Source organism: Copadichromis virginalis, linkage group LG1 (assembly GCF_057382275.1).
Source record: "Copadichromis virginalis isolate Kocher_CV1m ecotype Utaka linkage group LG1, C_Virginalis_male_GT1.1, whole genome shotgun sequence".
NCBI lineage: Eukaryota > Metazoa > Chordata > Actinopteri > Cichliformes > Cichlidae > Copadichromis > Copadichromis virginalis.
The window spans coordinates 27,572,789-27,585,554 of record NC_140618.1 but is presented as its reverse complement, the minus strand read 5'-3'; the positions used below and the strand labels follow the sequence as shown (position 1 = coordinate 27,585,554).

Genomic DNA, 12,766 nt, shown 5'->3' with positions numbered 1-12,766 from the left:
CCAGGCAATGTATTGATCCAAACCCGATGAAGGGCTGCCCCGTTTTCTGGTTTTGTTTCACAAATGCCTCCCCTAAGTTGGAGCCTTTATGTAACTGGCTTGTATTTGCTTGATCATGTAACATCTTGTGGGGGCTTAAAGAGAGACAAACAGATAGATCATCTGTAACTATGTTGAATACTGCCTAATCAAGAAAAAACACCCTTTATCATTAGGTTTGGCGATATTCTAAAAGTGCCTACAACTTTAATCATCTTTCACCTTTCAAAATAAATCCACAAATAAGACAAAATGAGAGGATTTAGGCAACTTTTCTTTAAAAAAAAATCATAAAATTTAAGCTATAATCCAAGTTATAGTAATTAATTAAAATGGTTAAGAATGTATAAAAGTTATTTTATTTTAATTTTTTTAAAGGTTTGTTTATTTCTTACACCATCAGCGGATAAGGCGCTAACAACATCATAAATAAAGTTCCCGCTACATCCCTGTCATGCCGTGGACCTAATGACAATGTCGCATTTAAAGTAATAACGGTCAATTACTGTATCCTTCCTTTACTACGGCCGCTGCACAAATAATAAGTTTTCTTTGTGTGGCAGTAGTGAGCTGACGTCAGGTCGGTTCCTTGAAGTGGAGCTGAATAAACCTTGAGAAGAGTCTCCTTCAATCTGCTGTTAGTAACTAACACACACACTCACACACCGAGACTCAATTACTGCCCAATTCCCTTCTTTATCATTCGTCCCCGACCTCTTTCATAACCAAAACCGACCAAGGAAAAAAAGAGGCGAGAAGAAGACCGAGCCGAAGTGTTAGTTGAACTAAAAAACCACGCTGGAAATAAGTAAAGTGTCGAAACTAAAAAAAGGTAAGTGTTTTATTTTCACTGACGCTGTTTTCGCCCCGTCACAGAACAGGCGATGAGCTGCGTACGGAGAGAGCTCGCTTGGCTTCGTTTCTAGTTTCTTGGCTTTTTTCAGCTCGTGTAAACTGCTTTATACATACTTTCCTGTTTTCTCGTTGCGGTGTAATTCATTCAGTCCGTGTGTCCCGTAGTCGTTAGCGATACGTTTGGTTAAAGTTTTTTCTCCTTTTTATGAAAAAAACGAAGTGTTTTTTTCCTCCTCTCCTTCTTCGGAGTGTTGACCTGATAGTGGAAATCGTCTTTTGTGTCCCTCTTTTCCCTTTTCTCTCTCGCACCGTTCACTCCGGCGGTCGCAATTTGATAGCGAAATTAAACTTTTTCGAAAGCTTCGTGGTTTTGTTTGTGTTGTTCTTTTTTTCTTTTAATTTATCAACCGTGAAAATGTACAGTTGTTGGCTGTTTTGGCTGCCTATTCAGTGTAGTGGATGTTGTAACCTAAAGGGGGGGGGGGGCAACTACGAGGCACTGGACTGCCGTTGGTCCTCGCTAGTCCGTCCGTTAAAAAGCCATCCAGTTTAACAGTCCCCCGACGCGAAAATAAAACAATTAGGCGACAAATACATAAATATCCCCCTTCAGTTTGGATTAACTTGTACGTATAATATTAATTTCTCTTTGTACAGCGGTTCAGAGTTTGAGCTTTTTTTCCCTGTCGTGTCGCTAGTCGTATTGCTGGCCAGCCTGCTGGGGAGCTGTTATCGCGGTCGCTTCCTCAAACCGAGAGGCGTGCAGGCAAGCTAGCAGCCGCTTGGCCGAGTTGTTGAAATTTATCCCTTTGTGTATATTACAATATCCTCCATTTTTTCTGCCCCTTCCAAAACAACAAGCCTCTCGCCATCTTGGTTATTTTAAATTCGTCCACCGCCCCCCCCCCCCACACCAAAGCACCCCCACCCCCACCCCTCTCTCTCTCTCACACACACACATACAAACATCCAGGCTACTTTAAAAGGAAATGGACGTTTTTTTCCTCAAGTTTTACCAAAGTTTTAGACTTGGTAGAGGGGGAAAAAACGAGACGGGGGATCGCGTCCCGTGTGTGTTCTTTTATTTTCCTTTTTGAAAGGAAATTAAGGTGGCTGATAGAGTCGCAGACGATCATTTTAAGGCAGTTTTACTTCGATGTTTGGTGCTTTAAAAAAGCAAATACAAAGTGACGTGTGGTTACATGTCAGGATTCTCTTGTTTTGAGACGTAAGTGGAGAGGCTGGTGTTTTGAGACAGGCGTCGATAAACAGGCGCATTTGTGATGTTTTAAGATAATACTGTTGATAAATGTGAGATCGGCGTTTACTCGGTGCTGCCCAATGTTTGTCTTTGCAGCTAAACATGAATGAATGAATGAAGGAAGGAGGGGGGAAGGAAGAAAGAAAGGAAGGAAGGAATGATATAAGGGCAAATTACTTGGAATGATATTAAGGGAAGATTATTTTTAAAAAATATAATTTTCATTGGATTTTAATTGGATTTCAGTATAAAAAAGTGATTAGGTATGATTAGACTCACAAAAGTTATATAAATAGTATTATGTTAAAAAAAAACAGGTCCTTCCTTCTTCCTTCAGCTGTTGTGGTTTAGCTGAATAGATCTGTGAGCGATAAGTTTGCTAGATTGACAGGTTTAAGACGTGCACACTGGCACACATGCACCTCTAGCCTTCCTTTGGATTATCTCTTAGCTGAGCCATGATACTTGCTTGCAACAGTTTAGACTGAAGACTTTTAGCAGACTGGAAAATGGTGACCTTATTTATTTTGTGTCATCCATCTCACACAAAAAATGTGTCCCTGCCCCTTACAGTTACAACTTGATCTCACTTTTCTTCCCCATGTCCTGTAAAGCAGTTTGAGAAAAAGGAGGGTGTTTAGGGTTGGAGGGTGTAGTGGAAGGAGGGGGACAAAGAAAACAAACTGAACAAATGCTTTGAAATGGAAAATCAGATCATTTCACCTCCCACCTCTTTTGTTTGCCCGTTTATTGCTGCAAAAGCTGGAGTGCAGAGGAGCAGATGTTTAGCCAAACATGAAGGCGCGGTGCCTCTGTCCTTATGGGGATGGCTCTCCCTCCTCTCACTGCTGATGCATCGACATGACAGCTGCTTGATTTCATGGAGCTGCTAAGAAGCCATTAGTGGTATCAGTGAATTGAAACGGAACAGTGTCTCCCAGTTTTCTATCACAACTCTCTTTTGTTGGCATCTTTTTTTTTGGTGCGGATTTGTTTGAATATATGTGTGAGTGTTTGTGCTCCCGTGTACGTATGCGCGTGTGTGTGTGTGTGCGCGCAAATGCTGCAGCTGAACATACAAACCGACAAGAAGTGGTAATATATTTGTGCAGCGTGTTTTCTCATAATTTGAGAGAGACTGAGCAAGAGCAAAAGTGAAAAAAGGGGAACAAATCTGTCAGAGTTTGTTTGCCATGTTGGTTTGAAATGAAAGCACACTGTGCTACCTCAAGCACACTCAAATCAGAGATGTCTCTCCTTGCCAGGCCAAGGGGAAGAAAAAAAAGTCAACTCGCGGCTGGAGTTTTATTCTTTCTCTGCTTCTCCCTCTCAAATTGGAACTGTTGTTTTTGAAGAGATAAAGGAGGACTTCTGCTTGACTTGAACATTCAGGAATTAAGGATAGACATAGTTAAGCCCTATTTGCATGTCTACCAAAGTCACAGCAAACGGTTGCTATTGACTAAGCTGATTAGGTGAAATTAGGTTCACGAGCTCTATGTCTGGGGGTGCTGAATCTGACAGAACTTGGACAGCTTTTGAGAAGACAATCCCATGTGCACACAAGGCTGAATTCTCTATAATCCCTTGCTATTGAATATGGGGGCTATCTATTTTTTTTCTCTTTTTTGAAGGAAACCCATCCTTGTGTTCTTTTACAGATGAAATGAAGTGCGATTTATTAGGTGTGCATGATAGGAATGATCAAGTCATTGGTATGAGGCAGCTCTTGCTTAAAACTTTAATATGAGATAAAAAAAAATACGTCCACTCTATTAGGGATGCTTCCATATATCGGCTGAACACTGAGCCAATCACAGCCTCGTTGACAGATATGAGCCTATCAGCAAATGAGATGACATTTACCAATGGCAGTGGCTGGTCTTTATCTGTTGGGTCACATCAGTGTCATGCTGGTTAATTGGACAAACAGTTCAGCAAGAGGGAGAAATAAAAACAAAATAACAACAAACGCGCACGCATAAACCAGGGTTTTCCTCGGTTACAGACTGTCATTTAAGTCTGACTGGTGTGAATACAGTAAAGGCAAAGGAACAAAAATCAAACACGACTATGAGATATGTTGATAATTTAAATGGTGCCTTATTACAACGGGCAATAATATAAATGGGTTATTATTCATATCATGTATGCTTTTAGATTTTAGTTTAACGGCTTTCCTCCTAAATATGCTGAGCACTAACCTGTTTTGAATGAGAAAAGCTAACACACTATTTTGTTTGTGTTCCTAAAAACTTCTGTGATGAGTGAGTAGAGCTTAGATCTTGTTGTTTAACATGCATTTTGTGTGATTAGAGTAGAATTAACTTTATCACCATGGTGGGAAGCACTGGGACAAAGCGAATGAAATGCAGTGATAATTCAACCCGATGTGCAAAAACATAGTGTTATGTGCAGAATGTACAAGTGTATAAAATGAAAGTCTTACAACATGGGTGATGTTATAACTTACAGCATGTACAGTTTCTTAGTGTGTATATCAGGAGTGTATCGTGCAGCTTATGTCAGCTTAGGTTCACACCTTGTATATTTGAATATGCCTCCACATTCGTCCCATGCGACCACATGTGATCAGGTCTCACTTTAACACTGAACACGTACAGGGACTGAAATGTGTTGCCGTCTCTAATGTACTTCCCTTGAATAATGTGCTGGAATTAATAGAATAAGAAATGCTATACAGTCTAGCTCGATGATGTCTCTAATCTTCCGCTTTCCGACTGGCTGATTGACTCTTTGGCCCAATTGGAAATCAAAGCGTTTTCAATCTAAGAGAATCTATTTTGCCTGATATTGTTGGCGCCTGCTGTTGCACATTTTAATTGGCGCCCAAATGAATACCTGCTTCTGCTTACACCGAGGACATCAGTTAAATAGCTGGTCCTTCAGTGTGACCCAAGGTGCTCTTTTCCTGTGTGGCTCAGACCTTTACTTAGAGCAGTGCACTTCGTATTGGATCACTACAACATCTAGTAATGCCAGGCGTGAATAGGGTTTTAGTTGCAGATTTTGATTTTAACCTCAAATTCTTTTTCCTTGATGTCACTATCATTGGTGATTAACAAAGTAAATCCTTTAATGCAAAATATGAAAAGTGTCCCTGTCCCCTTGGCTGATTGTGCCATCCCAGAGCCTCGTTCACATATGAAGTATTTTGCTCTTTGCACGTTGTAAATGATGGTTGGTTGTAGGTGATGGCTGGGGGCTGGAGCCTTTCCCAGATGTCATAGACTGAAAGGCAGGGTACACCTTGGACAGGTCGGCGATCTGTTGCAGGTCTAACACAGAATTTACCTCCCCGTTATATGTCAGTCAGCTGTTTCACTTGCAGTCGCTTGTAATGCTCGCCTCAAACTTGAGATAAGTTTAACTCAGGGCCCGCCCACTTTGCATCGCTAACGGTCTCTGAATTTCATTGACATTTCATGTTGCCACATCTCTGCCAGTCTCTTCCTGTTTGTACAGCCCTTTAGAAAAGTGGCGTTATGCTTCAAATCAAGACTTAAAATGAATCAAGCAGTGTTTTTTAGGGGTAATGCAGATCCTGACGATAAAAGAAAAAAGAAAAAAAGGGTTATTTGAAATTCTTGCGACTATTTCAATATTGTGCATTCGGTTACTGCGTCTCCCCTCACTGATTACATGATTTTACTCTGGGCTCATGCTTTGTAGTTTCTGTGTGACAAGATATGACAAAGTGGCTGATTTATGCATTCTTTAACCACAACAGCAGGAGGCTGAACTGATAATGAAAGACAAAAATAAACTTTCACATTAACATACACATGTATATTACTGAAATATTTACTAAGCTCTGTCTGAAGTGCTTCAGTCAGCCTAAATGTTTCAATGCATTGATGTCAGTAAGTTATATTTAGTCAGAGATTAATAAGATCTGCAAACAATCTATCGATAATAATGGCCATCTGGGAGCCCTGTCAAATCTCTGCATGTTAGCGCTGACACAGAGCTGTGAAATTTAAAGAGGAAGTAGAGATCTGCTCTGTGTTAACCAGATCCTTCAAGAACTAATGCAAGCCACACTCCCAGTCGTCGGTCAGTCTTTTACTCGTGAATGTGCATGCACAAGCAAAAAAATAAAATAATGACAAATGAAATAATGCACCAAGAAACTGAGGACTTTAACAGATGTTTTTGAAGTAGACATTAATCCTGGAAAGACTAATGGTCCTTTGAGAAGAAGCAGCATTTTAGCAAAAGCCTTAAAAGCTTCCATGCATTAGATTAACAATGCGTCATATTGTTACAGATCAAATTGAAGCTTCTCTGTCCTCGTCTCGGTCTAGTGCTGTGAGCCGTGTGTTAGAGGCCCATGCAGGCAGATCACTTATTGATACGTGTCCACATGGCCTCGCAGGTTAATGTCCTCTCAGCTGGGAAGTTGGTGAGCTCTCAGTTGATCTACCTAACCTTATGTTACCTTGCTATTTTGGTAACACTGCCTGTTCTCTGAACGTCCCGATAGTCATCAGGATCCACAAATAATTGTCTAAAGTGCATGCTTGGTGACAGCAGCTTTTAAAGTGAGCCTCTTCTAATATTGTGCCTGTCCTTTTGCTGAGTTATCTGCATCCATCTGTACAGTGAGAAATGCAGCTACGTTTAAAAAAAAAAACAGACTAATGAGATTGGGCATATGCCTTTCTGTTGTAGAAGCAAGTAAACAATCTCAACTCTTAATTAAGACTAAACAAATCAACACCCATTTTATTTTTTCTACATTTCTGTGTGGATTACATATGGTGGATTAATTACCGAACAATAAGCAGTGTAAAGTGCAAGTGGGTCACCCGGCGTTGACTTTCAGGAGACAGAAGACAGAGCGGCCAAATTTGGGAGGGAAAGGCGATAAGCTGCTTCTTTGCCGTTCGTCCCCTGGGCCTCTATTTATCATTCAATGTGAGAATTTCCTTGATGAAAGTCAAGGTTGTTTGTGCATGCTCTGTCTCGTTGGGATGCCTGTTTTTCCACCAGCAAGGTGAAAAGGTTGATTTTCCCCCTCCAAAGAGATGCCTTGTTTGGGAAGTCCAGGCTAGTTTCTTTTAATGAAGTCTCTAAAGGTCCTGATGATTTTTCCACTTCATGGCTGTTTTTGTTTTATACATTAGTGAGGATGCGAAAAATACAGATGTACTTTGTGTGTATCTCCGTGCCACACAGCGGCGAGCATGCAAGTCCTCATAATTGTGTGTCTGTGCTGCATGTGCTAAAGACGTAGCAAAGAAGGTTATCACTTTATGTGAGCTGAAAGCATCCATTTAAGGTGGCCTTTATAAAAAGCAAGAGTGGCAAGAAAGATGGCAGCATAATGAAAGCATTTATTTTCTTGAAAAGAAATCACATCAGTGTTTCTTGGCTTTGTGAAATAGATACATTCAGAGTCTCTTAACATTAGCTGAAGGAGGCTGGATTGGATTTTTCTGTCATTTTTCTCCCACCTTGTCCTCCCTGTCTCGCTTACCAACATTTTCTTGCGCAGGGACTTGATTATGGAATTGGCATTGAGGTCTGGAAAACCTGCTATTTAGTCTGATGTTTTCCACACCTTGACATCTGCAGCAGGGGGCCTATACTTACACATTTCTCTTGCATTCTCCCATGCTGGCTGTGCTTGGATGGGGAAGGATACTGGGAATGGGAAAAGAAATGGGAAGAATGTTTCGGATGTCGGAATTGGTTTCTCTATTGGTGTGCCTCCTGGGTCAGTGGGGTTTTTGATGATACTATAGAATAGCTTGTTGCAGGCAGGGGAGCTGTGAGCTTCGGTGGGTGTTAAGGCGCACGTACACAGGCACACGCACACACACTTGCTGTCACAACACAGGCATTTATGTATAGGGACAGCACACACATACACTAACGTGTACACACAAATGCATGAGATTGCGCCTCGACAGCCCCCCATTTATTGATCTTCTTCAGCATTTAAAATCTGGTCACTGCTGCCACAAAGGCTTTTTATTTTAGCTGCGCTGGCAAAGCGTGCTTGAAGCTAAGCCAGAATTTAAAATATTTAACTCCTACACAAACGCCATGAGAAATGACAAGGAGAGAGGAAAAACAAATAGAAAAGCAGTTTGGAGCTGTGCAGTAGCTATATGTGCATTTGTTGAGAACCGTGTTTTATGTAAAACACGCTGATAGGATCACCTCGCACTGAGTCGGCTGTGTAAGCGCTATAGTTTGGAGTAAAAATGTGCGCATACAGCACCTTTTCCTTCATAAAGTTTTTATGAATTGAGGGGGCTATCCTGTGTTTTTCTTCAGAAAACAAAATTGTGGAGAAGAAATGATCATCGACTCTAAATGTAACTTAACTCAGAACTGAACTGCAAGGCCTTACAGTGTTTGTAGTGCAAGCTGAAAATGCTGGCAGTCATTGGATTAGTCATTACTGGACCTGGAACAAGCGGCTGTTTTTAGCATTTTAAGGTTAAAAAGGGATACTCGTGAGCAGAGAGGCAACTCACCAATGGCTAATCTGCAAAAGCCCTTTAGCATGCATTCTTATAGCCCTGTTCTTTTCTTAAGGACAGCGTGTTTCTCTTTCTCTCGTCTCACTGCACACGACACCAGGTATTAAAGGCAATAATTTCCCCCTTTTCTTCTTCTTAGGAAATTGTGAGTGTTCAGTTAGTCCCAGGTGGCATAGAGGAAATGATCTGACTAGCTGCGTTCACACTACATTTTGAAATAATTTGTCTTGAAAAGGTCAAAGCACATATCAGTGATTTCGAAATGCTCTTACATTGTACTGAAAATCTATGTTGCATTAACATTACAAATCACAAAGGTTTCCTCATCCGGTTTAACCTGCTGCTGCTGTTTTTTTGGTTTGTTTTTTCCTTTCTTGTCCAGCTACGAAAGCCTAGCCCTGCTCAGTCTGTGGCATTGTCCCGCTTTCTTTTTCTCTGTGTCTCTGTCTGTCCTTCCCTCTCTCTGTCTCTCTCCCGCTCTTTGCTTGTGCGCTCTCTTTCTGAACGATGACACTGAGAGACAGCTGTAACGTGAGACGCCTCTCGATCCTGGCAGGGGCTTCGAAAAGCTGAGGCAGAAGGGAGGGAGAGGGCCTTTATCTGAGACTGGGGGCGCTGACCTCCCTCATTCCCCTTCTTTTTCTCTCCTCCTTTTCTCTCCCCGTCTCTGCGTCTGCTGGCATACTCCATCCTCCCCCCACCAACAGAAGCCGAGACTGCACTAAAAAAAAAGCGTAATGAGAAAACATTTTCTGCCCATAGCAAAAAAAAAAAAACCTGATGAATGAAATGATGTGTGTTGTTCCTGTTTACACCATTTAAAGCTGTGTGTTGCTTTTTAAATTGCTAGCATCCCTCCATCTTTAGTCCACACTGGATGAAACTTAAATTGTGTTGTCAAGTGTTTACAGAATGTATGGAGTAATATTTGAGTGACTTATGTTTGTGATCTGTGTGTGGACTCGTTTTGTGCATGTGTTTGTGTGTGTGTGTGCACGTGTGTGCGTGTGCGTAGATGGAAACATCCACACATCCCCTGGACTCTAGGCTATGGCTGCTAAATCCTCTGTGAGAGCTCCCGTGTGTAATCCAAACATTTAGAGCTAATTTAAGCATGCAGGCAGGAGCAGCATCCTTTAGGAAACAACAGCTCTCTCTCTTTCTCTCTTCATCCACCACTCTGTGTGTGTGTGTGTGTGTGTGTGTGTGTGTGTGTGTGTGTGTGTGTGCTGCGCAGGTGTTTGTGTGCGAGTGTCTTGTTGTCGCTGGAGGGAAATGAAAGCACTCAATCACTCACCTGTCAGAGTACTTCAAAATCTGTCCGTAACACACAAGTACACACAACCACACACAGCCACACATGCATGCATGGACAAACATGAACACACATGTGCATACACACTTACCCCTGAGGGTTTGACAGCACTGGCCCTTTATTGACTCCCTTGATCAAGGAGACAGCAGATCCATTTAATAGAAGCTACACGCACACACACACGAGCGCACGCACACACACACAGGCACGGAAATCAAAGTGGATTCACATCTGCTCTCCACACAGCTCCACTGTATCTTCCTCTGGTAGTCATTTAAAACTGCGGCTTTATCGGCTGTTGAATTAAATTTTAAAAGCCACTACTAATAGATGTCATAATGTTTTTCCATTGCCGGTTTCTCTTGTCATAGTTGCATTGCCGTTGCAGAAAAACAGCTCTGATTTGCCTCTTTGCAGCATCTTGTGTTACAGCATGGAGTGCGAATGCAAGCCCAGTCAGGGTTATAGGCATGTTCTGTTGGCCCTGGCCCCTGTACTCCCCCAGTTGGCCATGTTTTGTGCTGAGTGTTTTGGAAGGCCAGTTAGCCAAGAGGGTGCTGGGAGGAGATGTGACAGCTGTGTTGGTCACGGCTACTCTGACCTTCACACGTCATCCTGATGGATCATCAAGGCTGTGGCGATACGCTAAACCTGTTGTGTAGGCCTGCGCTACCATGAGCATGCACCAGCATTCAGCTGCTTGCATTTTTGGTATCAAAGTGCAACTGAAGTCAGTACTCAGTAATGACAGATCCTGCAAAGAAAAGCAGGAAATGGAGGTGTATTGCTTAATGCAGCGAAGAGAAAAGTTATCATGGCAACACAAAAACATGCGCGCATACATGGCACTAAAAGGGCGAAGCATACAATCAAGACTGGAATTACACACGCACACACACATATATATATATATATATATTCTAGCTCACACAAATGGATTGCACTAATGTTCAGAGCTTTTCATTGGTCTCAAAGGGCTTTACTCCAGTGTGTGGTGTAACCCGTTCCCTCGAGATGGCACTTGCTCCATCAAGTCAAGGAAGAAACCATTTAGGGGAATGATAAACACACACGTATATTCACACATACACGCGGCACTGGGAGGCTGGAGGGATTTGAATTGCACTTAGGCAAACGTTTCTCACATAAGTTCTTTATTCCTCGTCTCGTTCCCATCTTTCCCCTGAACGTACACTTGCTCACATACAAAAGTACTTGCGCAGAGATTCCATTTTGTCAGCTTTCAGCCCCAGATCATGTAACGATAAAAGATGCTGCCCTGCAGTTAAACACTGCCAGTAAATCACAGGGCAAAGAAAGCTGGGAGAAGCACTTATTTTTAAGCAGCATGAGAGACCATACTGAGGGAGGGAGGGGGGGCAGATAGGGTAAGACAGAGAGAGAGAGAGGGAGAGAGGAAGAGAGAGCTTCTTTGTGCACTGTGTACTGGCATTGTGTGTGATGAAGAGATGAATCACTGCTATTTAGGGATTGGTTTCCTGCAACTGATTGTGTGACGACTCGGTGGCGGACAGACTGTCAAGACTTGCCTGTTTTGTTCTGGGGGCTTCAGGAAAATGTCTGCGGCCAAGTCTCACTAACTCACTCCCACAGGGCCCGGTGTGCCAGAGATCAGCAGAGACAACAGAGACAAACACCTCGCCAGTGTCGCTCGTCTAACAATGCATCAAATATTAAAAAGCAGGGGATTTTAGGCCAATCTCAATATGTATATTTTCAGAGTACACTTGTTTTCCGTGCTCAAATACCAGCAGCTTGTTCATAAATGAAGGCTCACGTGACTTTTTCTTTCTTTCTTTCTTTCTTTCTTTCTTTCTTTCTTTCTTTCTTTCTTTCTTTCTTTCTTTCTTTCTTTCTTTCTTTCTTTCTTTCTTTCTTTCTTTCTTTTGACCCCTCTATTTAACCCTGTGTGGATGCCTGAGAGCGGTTGTATGAATCTTAAAGTAAAGTCAACATCTGTTTGGCTGAGGCAACAGGGGTAGATTAGAGTAACCAAACAAGACAATTCAGGGAGACATCATAGCAGTTAGGTTGTACGCTGTCCATGTGCAAGCATGCCTGGAGTTTAAATGCATAACTTAGGGCACCGATTTTGTTGGATTACTTGTATATAGACATTCAAATATCTCGGTGTTACTCAGAAAGCACGGCTATGTGAATTCTGTCACACTAAATTAATGCTGAGGTGAACCTTTTTGCATTCGTGATGATTTGTATTTGTTCAACTGTAAATAGCGCTTTGAAGTTTTCACATCATGTTTCACTCAAACTTGTAGTTGATTAATGTTTTGCTTGGCATTGACTTTGGCTTCAACTGTTTTGTACTTTTTCTGCCTTCTTTCTTTTTGTCTTTCTGTTGTAGTAAAATCCATCTAAAGGGCTTGGGCAAGCAGTTTTATTTATGTCATATTGGACTTTATGAAGATTTTAATGTATATTTATTACACCCTTTCAATATTTTATATGCCAAATTAACTATTAGCTAATTGAAAAAGATGAATCCATAATTAATTAATTGTTTGCTGCAGACTTAATACAATGCCCTGACATAATTTATGAGGACATAGCAGCGGAACAAGGCTGCAGTCACAGGAAAAGAGTGTTTTGTAATTTTTGATGTAAAACTGGTAAGATCCTACCATAAAATGAGGTTAATAGACTAACAGCCTGATTCTCAGTGAGGCAAATGATGGCAGACAGCACTGGCTTTCTTATCCAGTGTAATTCACCTGCCTCGTGGCTGGCAAATAATTTTCT

At 41.8% G+C, this 12,766-nt stretch overlaps 1 protein-coding gene across 13 annotated transcripts in view; it reads left to right on the top strand.

The window, feature by feature from the left end:
- The first annotated feature begins 615 nt into the window (after window positions 1-615).
- LOC146718893 (bromodomain adjacent to zinc finger domain protein 2B-like) overlaps window positions 616-12,766 on the top strand; it is a 67,956-nt gene continuing 55,805 nt past the window's right edge. For all 13 annotated transcript variants that reach the window (XM_085457186.1, XM_085457159.1, XM_085457133.1 and 10 more), the window contains exon 1: window positions 616-871. The gene's annotated coding sequence lies outside the window, so the exon portion shown is untranslated. The remainder of the gene's footprint in view (window positions 872-12,766) is intronic.